Source organism: Mus caroli, unplaced genomic scaffold, assembly GCF_978045245.1.
Source record: "Mus caroli unplaced genomic scaffold, Mus_caroli_1 scaffold_18, whole genome shotgun sequence".
Taxonomy (NCBI): domain Eukaryota; kingdom Metazoa; phylum Chordata; class Mammalia; order Rodentia; family Muridae; genus Mus; species Mus caroli.
In genome coordinates this window covers 45,803,077-45,811,855 of record NW_028227273.1, presented here as the reverse complement: position 1 = coordinate 45,811,855, position 8,779 = coordinate 45,803,077, and the positions used below count along the sequence as shown (strand labels likewise).

General features: G+C 52.6%; 1 protein-coding gene across 1 annotated transcript in view; it reads left to right on the top strand.

Annotated features, from left to right (window-relative positions):
* The first annotated feature begins 1,927 nt into the window (after window positions 1-1,927).
* Lrfn2 (leucine rich repeat and fibronectin type III domain containing 2) overlaps window positions 1,928-8,779 on the top strand; it is a 162,780-nt gene continuing 155,928 nt past the window's right edge. Inside the window, exon 1 of the mRNA XM_021149730.3 lies at window positions 1,928-2,912. The gene's annotated coding sequence lies outside the window, so the exon portion shown is untranslated. The remainder of the gene's footprint in view (window positions 2,913-8,779) is intronic.

The following is an 8,779-nucleotide window of genomic DNA, read 5'->3' as shown; positions in this document are numbered from 1 at the left end:
CATAGAGAAGAATCTATTGACACATGGCTTATGTTCAGCCCCCTCCCCCTCCCACATACATAGGATGAATGACCCTCAGTTACCCTTGGCCGACCTCTGTGGTTGGTAGCCAGGCAGCTACTCTTATATAACCTTCTGGGTTCACCCAATGACCCAAGAAGCCTTCATTTGGCCCATGGGCAGAGATAGGCAGCAGAGTGGTTATCTCTTGATTTCCCTACATACATACCGGACCTCACCCATCTTCCAAGGATGCTCAGAGGTCCCTCCAGCTGGAAATGCCTTAGACACATTCAACCCCTGTAAGGGGAGAGACTCGCTGTGTCTATCACACATCTCAAAACCACAGTGAGCTCCTAGGACATCTAAGTCCAGTCCCCAAACTCAGTTCATGCTGAGGCAATCCCTATAGAGTTATCCTTTAAATTACTCAGGACCTGGGTTCTGTCTCTTTTAGAGTAGCTGTGTTGGCTTCCTTCCAGGAACGAGGTCTTAGTTGTGCCCTGTCCCACACCCAGTGTTTCTTTATTGTTTCCTTCCATTCCGCCTTTGTCTTTCTAACATCTTTCCTTTTCTCAATGCAGCTCTGTCCTGTCCTGTGCCAAACCTTGCTCTTCTAGTCCCATCTTTTCATGGATGAGTCTACTTAGAGTAGTCTAGCCTTCAGCCCCGCCCCATCGGGAGAATTCAGACATTATCTCAGACTGCATGCCCTCTCCACTCTATCCACTTTAAAAATTATTCTATTTAGTTTCATTTTTAAATTATTATGTTCATTATAGTAATATAGTTCTTAATTATGACACTATGCAAAACCCAGGTAACCAAAGAGGAATGCTCTCAGCAGCTGCCTCTTTCCTGCCCCTGGGTCCCCTTCTTTTCTTCATATTCTCTCAGGTTCAGCAGTTCATGTCTTCCTCTCTTTCCCACCTCTACCACTGCTCCTGCTTGCCTCTTTCCTGGAGTCAGCTTCCCTCTTTCCAGGGCCAGCCCACCCCTTACACCCTGAGCTGCATCCTAACCATACCTCCTTTCTGTCAGGCTACCCAGAACCTTTGCAAGGAAGAGCGTGTCACCAAGCATACCAATCTGACAGTTTCCTTCCTGCCCTGCAGGAGACCTCCCTCGCTGTTTGCACCTCAGTAGGTATGCACCCAGCTGGGGTGCCCAGATAGGCAAGAGACAGGTTCTTCCTTCCCTATAGCCCTGTCTAGCCGAGCCACTGTTGGACCAGAGAGACATAATCCACATGACACATGTGCCTCCCTGTGGGTATCTGGGACAGGTGCACGGAACAAGCAAAAGCAGACACGAATCGAGGCATGCTCTTTGCCCTTGGTTTTAAGAGCTGGAGCAACATCGGGATTCCCCAGTTCATGTCCTCTACAGGGAAATATATGCCGGGCACTTCAGACCCCAGGCTTACCTTCCCCAGAAACTGGCCACTGAGAGCCTAAAGGCCACTAAGACTCTGCTGCACCAGCTTGGTGATTCTAAGCCTACGACCAGCCCAGAGTGATTACTCTGCTACCTACCACGTGCCTTAGACATTTCGCTTTAATCTAGAACCTCGGATTCGTACTATGTCACGTGGGGGTGGATGGAGGAGGATGGTCTGCTGGGCTGTCAAACAAGAGCTTCCATTCGCCTGGACAGTCTTGAAATGTTCAGGAAAAGTCTGTCGTGTGTGCTTGTGTGTGCATACTCCCAGCACGGGTTGCTATAGGAGCCAAAGTGATGGCTCCTAGCTGGGTTTAGGGCTGGGTGGGCGCGATCCTCCCATCGCCAACCCCACCCGTAGCCCCGAGCCAACGCGGTCCGATTTTCCTCCGGCAGGCGGCGGGCTGGTAGCTGTGTGCAAGGCGTACTCTGCACGAGAGGCGGCAGCACGGACTCGACCCGGCCGCGGGGATCGCCGTGCGCAGGAGCTGTCGTGTCACTGCGCGGCGGATCAAGCGGGTCCTCGGGGTTCTCAGGGCTCGCGGCCCTGCTGGGCTGCAGTTCCAACCCATTTACTCCGAACGAACGCTGCCAGAACCGAGGATCCTCGGGCTGTGGATCCCGGCTGAAGCAGGATCTGGGGTCCGGAGCTACTGCAGCTCCGCAGGCGGCCACTGGGGGCTGCAGTGCTGGAGAGCCCGGCGGGGACAGTGCGCTTCGCTTTGCCTCGGAGTCCTGGGGCGCCTTGGGTCTCTAAGGCTGTCTGCACCGCTGGCCGCAGCTGCCTGCATAACCCGCACAGCGTCCTCACGGATCCGTGTGTGTGTGTGTGTGTGTGTGTGTGTGTGTGTGTGTGTGTGTGTGTGAGTGTGTGTGAGAGAGAGAGAGAGAGCGCTTTGCGCGCACGCGTGGGGGGGCCAGTGGTGTGCATGCGGGGAGTGCGGGGGAGTGTATTTGTGTGTGTGCCTGTGGGTGTGAGTGCCTTGCTCCCTCTGATACACACACACACACACACACACACACACACACACACACACACATGACAGACTGGTCTGAACTTGAAGACATCCCACATTCCAAGAGGCTGCAGGTTCCTGGGGATGCCAGGGGGTGGTTCTTCAACAAGGAAAATCCTACCCTCATCTTCCTAGACGGAATTATCTTTTTTTATCCTTTTTCCCCCTTATTTTTTTTTTAAAATCTGGAAGAGAAGAGCACAAGTTGTACTCCCCCTCCCGCCCCTTCTTCTTGCTAAATGCCATGGATATAACTGAATAAGCTGCTCAGGGCTCTCCCCGCGTGGATGGTCCGAGGCCACCATCTGCCTGCCTTCGCTGGATCGCTGCAGCTGGAGCGCTTAGCGTGAGCCTGTCTCGGGCCAGGAAGGATGCGTGGCCGAGCCAAGGAGCCCGGGCGCCCTGCGGAGCCGGCCTTGGAGCCTCCCCGCCACGGGTAGATGCCGCCTTGCCCAGGTGAGTGGCTGTCGCTGCTGCTGCGTCTTGGCGACGCTGGGTGTCCACGGGAGATGGGCGCAGGGATGTGCGCACCTGGGGGAACAGGGGAACTTTGCCTCTTTTCCTGCCTCACTTGCGGACTTCCTCCATCCTATAGCCTCCTGTGGATGCCTTCTCTATTCCATCCTTCCTTCTATATTGTGTTTTGATAGCGTGGGGGGAAGGGGAGAAACTGATAGGGAGGGAGGAGAGCGGGTCCTGGTGAGGCTTCAGACCGGTCTGGGTTAGGCTTGGAAGCTGAAGGAAGAGACCCCAGTCTCCTACAAAGGCAATCCTTGAATGCAGAACTTTGCCGCCAGACCATGCTGTTGCGTGTTAGCACATGCCAGGCCTGGCTAGGATGGTGCTGAGGTCTGGGTGACTATTTTGGGGTCTTCAGGAGCTTGGTTCCTGGACGGGTGGGGTGGAGACGGGGGGGGGGGGGGCAGCGATGGAGTGCCGTGGAGGAGGGGAGGGAGGCATGGTTGCAGGGACCCTATCCTGGCCTCAGGCAGATCTAACCAAGATCAGGAGGACTCTGTTTGCCCACTCGGGTTGCTGAGAATGCCATGATAAAGCAGTATGTAAGCTGGTGTTAACCATGCCCATGTTGGTAGTCCTCTGTCTCTCACTCAGCCCTGCCCTGCTTCTAAGGCTGGCCTGAGCAAGAATTGAGACCTGCAGACAGCTCCCAGGAGAAGGGCAGTGCCTTGCTCCCCATCTTCCCCACAGAGAGCACAAAGGACAGAAGCGTTGGGTTCCAGGGAAAGGAGTCCAGACAGAGAGAGAGAGAGAGAGAGAGAGAGAGAGAGAGAGAGAGAGAGCAGGAATCAGGCAAAGCCTGCAGAGGAACCTAGCACGACTCATGCCAAGTACACTCAGAAACAGCTGCAGACAGACAGACACCTGCAGGGAGAGGGCTGTCAGAGCCTGTCCTCCAAGCTGGAGCCGCATGCATGCCTAGAGATGTTAGCCCTCTGTCCTGGTTAAAGCAGTGAATTTGCGTTTGTGTGTGTGTGTGTGTGTGTGTGTGTGTGTGTGTGTGTGTCTGTCTGTCTGTCTGTCTGTCTCTGTATCTGTCTCTGTGTAAGTCTCTGTGTCTGTGTATCTGTCTGTGTCTGTCTGTCTGTGACTTGAAAGATTTGACCCCTGGGGCTGGAGCTAGGGTGGAAACCCAGCTAAGGAAGAAAGTAACCAGGTAACCTACAAGCTAGCTGTGGAGTTCCAGGCTTCAGGGCAGAGGTGGGTTGTTGCACTTGGGCGGGGGCCTGTTGGGAACTCTTGCTTGAGCATCGGGAAGGCTGGTGGATGCAAGCAAATAAACTAGGCTTTTGTCCCATGTCCTGGGTTCAGACAGAGTTGAAGATAGTAAGCCATGCAGCTAAGAGGGCTGTGGGACCGGTTTAGGGAGCCTGTCAGAGGCAGAAAGGGAGAGAGGGTTGGGCCTGGAAGACCTGTGCTTACGGGTCAAGCCTTCCTAACCCAGTGCTGCTCCTCGCTCCACTCCAGCCCCATGGACTGTGGTGCATCCTGTCCCTCTGCTGTAGGCAGGGGTTACAGAATTGTATGGCCCTTCTCTCTTGTCCCTCCTATGCTCTGCTGCAGGTCCCCTTTCCTAGCCATCCAGCTCTGGTCTAATTCCTGCCCAGATGCTAATTCCTAATCTTCTTGCCCTCAACCCCAGAACATAAGCAGCAAACCCATCACTTCTGGTGCAGCTTCTAGTGATGTTACTCGGTAGGCCAGCTCCCAGGGACAGCTCCTGGTACAGGACAGGGTCTGTCATGGTTGGAAGGAGGCTGAGCTCCGATATCTTTCTTTGATGTATGGGCTTTTTCCCAAGGCCTAGAAATGTGAGCAGCTGGGGAAAGGCCAGGCTGAGAATAGGAGGATGAAGGAAGGGAATAAGGGATGCAGGCAGGAGGTGGGGATGCTCTAAGACCCTGCAGCCCTGACTTGGCTGGAAAGGACCTATTTTCTTATCCTCCATCCTGCTTCAAAGTAAAATCAAGGACTGGGGCTTCTGGCTTCCAACTGCCAGCCTGAAGGGTGGAGCAAATTTGTTCTTTTATGTTGCTTTTCTTCTTGTTGTTGTTTTTGGTGTGTGTAGAAACTTCTGAGCTCTCGGCTGTGGGGGTGGGAGTCAACTCACGGACAATTGAGCATTGATGTTGGCATTTGAAATTGCTTTCAAAAAGCCCCCTGTCCTGCGGCAAGGAGGACCACGATGGCTGAGCTTAGGGTAGACATACACACACGCACACACACACACACACACACACACCATACCACACTGAGTGGGATCTTACAGATGTCTTTGGGCAAAGGCAGTAGAAGTAGGCTCTTTATGGTCCTTTTGTCACCTGGGGATAGAAATTAAATTTGGATAGGCCACATTCAAATTCTGACTCTGCCACATTCTTGTTAGTCACTTGAGACCCACGGTCTCACCCCATGAAATGACATAGTCATGCCCATCCGGCAAATGTGTGCTGACCCCATGTTTTCCTGACAGGCTCCACATCCTTTCTCAGATCCATCCCCCGGGGAAAGTAGGGAGGCAGGGAGAGGCCTTCGGAGACGTGGAGGATAGAGGCTTGTGCTGCGACTTCCCTGTTCCTTCAGGGAGCTCGCCAGAAAACTTTAGGAATTGACTTAAGGCCATCTGTTTGACCTCTGCCCCCGCCCCTGCCCGGCAGATGCTTCGCTCCCTCCTTGTGGGCTTTGGGGGGGTCCTCTAGCCATGGGTCTTTGCTAGGGAAGCCAAGCTCTGTGCTTTATGAGTTTAGTTTCTTATCCTTTCCTGCCTGAGGCTTGAGTGTGAAACCCAAACCCTCCCTCCTCCAGCCCCACACTCTGTCTCCCACCATACCCTGACTCACAGATGTCCATCCTGTATTACAAGTGTTTGCTACCACATCTGACTCCTCCCACCACTCCCCACCCCACCCCGCTCCGATGCAGAGTTGTGTTATGGTGTTATGTGGTTCAGGCTATCCTTGTGCCTTAGTCTGACGAGTGCTGGGATCCCATGATTTACCTGGGCATGAGGTATTTTGAGAGAATACATTCTAAAACTCCTGTCCGGCTCAGCCCTGCCCTGGCTATGAATTGGGCCCACATGCTTAGAAGCAGACACTGGACAGACAGGACAGTTCAGAGATGTCAGTAGGATGCCTGAGGAAAATCATGGGCTGAGCACTCAGCATCATTTAGAGATCCTTCTTCATTCCTCCACCTCATACATAATGTGGACAGAGACTAACCCTTGTCCTCCAAGGCCTGATTTTGGATGTTAGCACTCACTCAAAAGTTGGCACCTTTGTCAGCAAAAGGCTCAAAAGACCCAGGCCTCAGGTTTTGCTGGTATGGTTCTCTGGACCAGATTTGTGTGGGCCTGACCTTCCCATTAGGCATTGGGCCTGGCAGTGGGCACTGTGCCTTCTGGGGACAGAGCAGTCAAGGTTGCTGAGGAGAGCCATGTGGTCCATGTTGTGCACAGGATGTTGAGCAGACAGCTGGGAGGGGACACATACCAGCATGCATATCAGGTGACAGCCACTGAAGATGGACCCAAGGGTGGCAGAGGGTGTGGCCTTTAGGCCGATGTTTCTCTGTCTTCTTTCCTCGTTACTCCTAGAAGGACACTTTGCAGAAACATTTTCCTAGCCATTTGTCCCACCAGATTGAAATCCCGCCCATGTTTGCCTTTTCTACGTTGGGCACAGAGCATGTTTTATCGATGGAAAGGAGAGGGGTTTGTTTATTTCATTGGTGTTGCCTCTCCACCAAGAAGTTGTTTCCCCTCTTGGGGGCGATATTGTCTCCGCTGAGTCTGCATGTCTTAGGGCTCCCAGACAGAAGCAGAGGACATGGATTCATAGATCCAGGGGTAGGAAGAGCCAGCAGATGCTAGAGACAGATTCCTGGTAGCTGGTAACCCTAACCCTGAGCTAAAGACAGCATCAATGTAGCTTCTCGGCCATCCAAAGCTCCCTCATTACCCACTGATTTCCTGGGTAGGCATCTCAGATGGAGATGGGAGGTGGCCAGGATGCCCTGCCCTAGAACGCAAGGCTTGGCTTTCCAGCAATCAGAGGACAAAGGTCAGAGATAAGAACATTCCTGTCACCAGGCTCATTACAGTATTGAGGCCAAGCGCACAGAATAGTTTAAGCAGCAGCCTGTGCTGCCCAAGCTGGGCTCTGTGGGTCCATGTTTGTGCTACCCCATCCCCTTGCCTGGTAAAGGGAGATTGAACAGAAGAAGGTATTAGAGTTCTGCAGAAGAGACGCAAGGCTGTAGCCTGGCTTCTGAACCACAGAAATCAACCATCTTAGATTTAGATAGAGCTGGGTCTGCTGTCTGGAATATCCTCCCATCAGCCAAGAGCACCAGGGACCCAACAAACATGAGGACACAGATGGTAAACTGAGTCAGAGAATGAGGAACAAACCCATGTATCTATAACTCACCCCTCTATGGGATTATCTGCAGCAGGTCTCATCCTGCTAATGACTGTCCTGTATCCACAGTAACAGCCAGGAATAGGAGGACTCAGAGCACTTAGTACTTGGTATCCTATAGTCGTTCATACCTCACCCATGGGAGCAGTACCCAATGGCAGGAACAGAGACCAGGGCATCTCTCTGAAGCCCTTCTTCCCTCTGCAGCTCACTTTAGAGCTTGTCTCTCTTTCCCTGTTCCCAGAGGGCCAGCCTCTTTGTCTCGCTTTAGATCATATCTCTAATCAAAGTCCCAAGAAGGACTGAGATGTAGCTCAGCTGGTAGTATGCTTGCCTGACATTTGTGCTCCCACGTTTGATCTCTAGTACCCAGTAAGCTAGGTTTGGTTATATAGGACTGTCACCCAGCACTCAGAAGCAGAGGTGGAAAGATCAGAAATTCAAAGTCACTGTCAACTATGTACTGAGGTTAAGGCAAGCGTGGGCTATAACACACTCTGGAAATGCAGTATCTCCTTGGTTTCTTTCTCTTGTCTGGGACTTACTTCCTATTCTTATTCTTAGTCTCCGGACTCCACGGTGTTCCGCTCACCATATTCAGGTGTGGCGAAGGGCTGGGGAATAGAGGAATACCGTGTGGATGTTCTTTCTGTAGAATAGCTCTAAATGAGGCAGCACTGTGGCATGCTCTGGCCCCCAACATGTGTAACAGATGTGGTCCCTTGACCACCTGCACTGTTTGTAGAAACTTGGTGAGTGATCTAGGCTCAGTCTGGAACTTAAATTCTATACCTGTTGAGAGAGGGGTAGAGATGGGGGAACCTGGGCACATCTGCAGTAATACAGGTCCGGTGGGTGGGGTGTGAATGGCTATAGGTCACTGCAACTGACTTTGGAGTCTCTCCAATTCCTAGTTGTCCTGGTGAACACAGCAAAGCAACTAGTGGGGCCAGGCCTTCCTCACGCAATCCACAGAGCAGATGAGTTACAGGTGAGTTACAGGTGATGGTGATAGAAGCATGTCGAACCTCCAAAATGTCCATAACCCCTAAAAGCCAGGAAGGGCTAAAGTGGAGCCCCGTCATCCTGGAGAGGTCCTGGAGACCTACATGAATAAAGGAGGGCCCTTACCACAATTCCCCCGTAGAGAAGCATCTAGAGTATTCCCAGAGCTCTGGTAGCAGCAGCAGGAGAAGTGGGCGGTACTCTGAGGTCATGGAGGAGAAAGGCTAAAGGTCTTCTCTAGAATTAGGTGAGGAGGACTGGTTATTCTCTGAGGTCAGTAAAGCCGGGAGTGAGCTCCCTGTCAGTCCTGCTGGGCACATGTTGAGGTACCTGGGATGTTTCTCTCTCTGCCTTCTTGTCCTCTCCTTCACAATG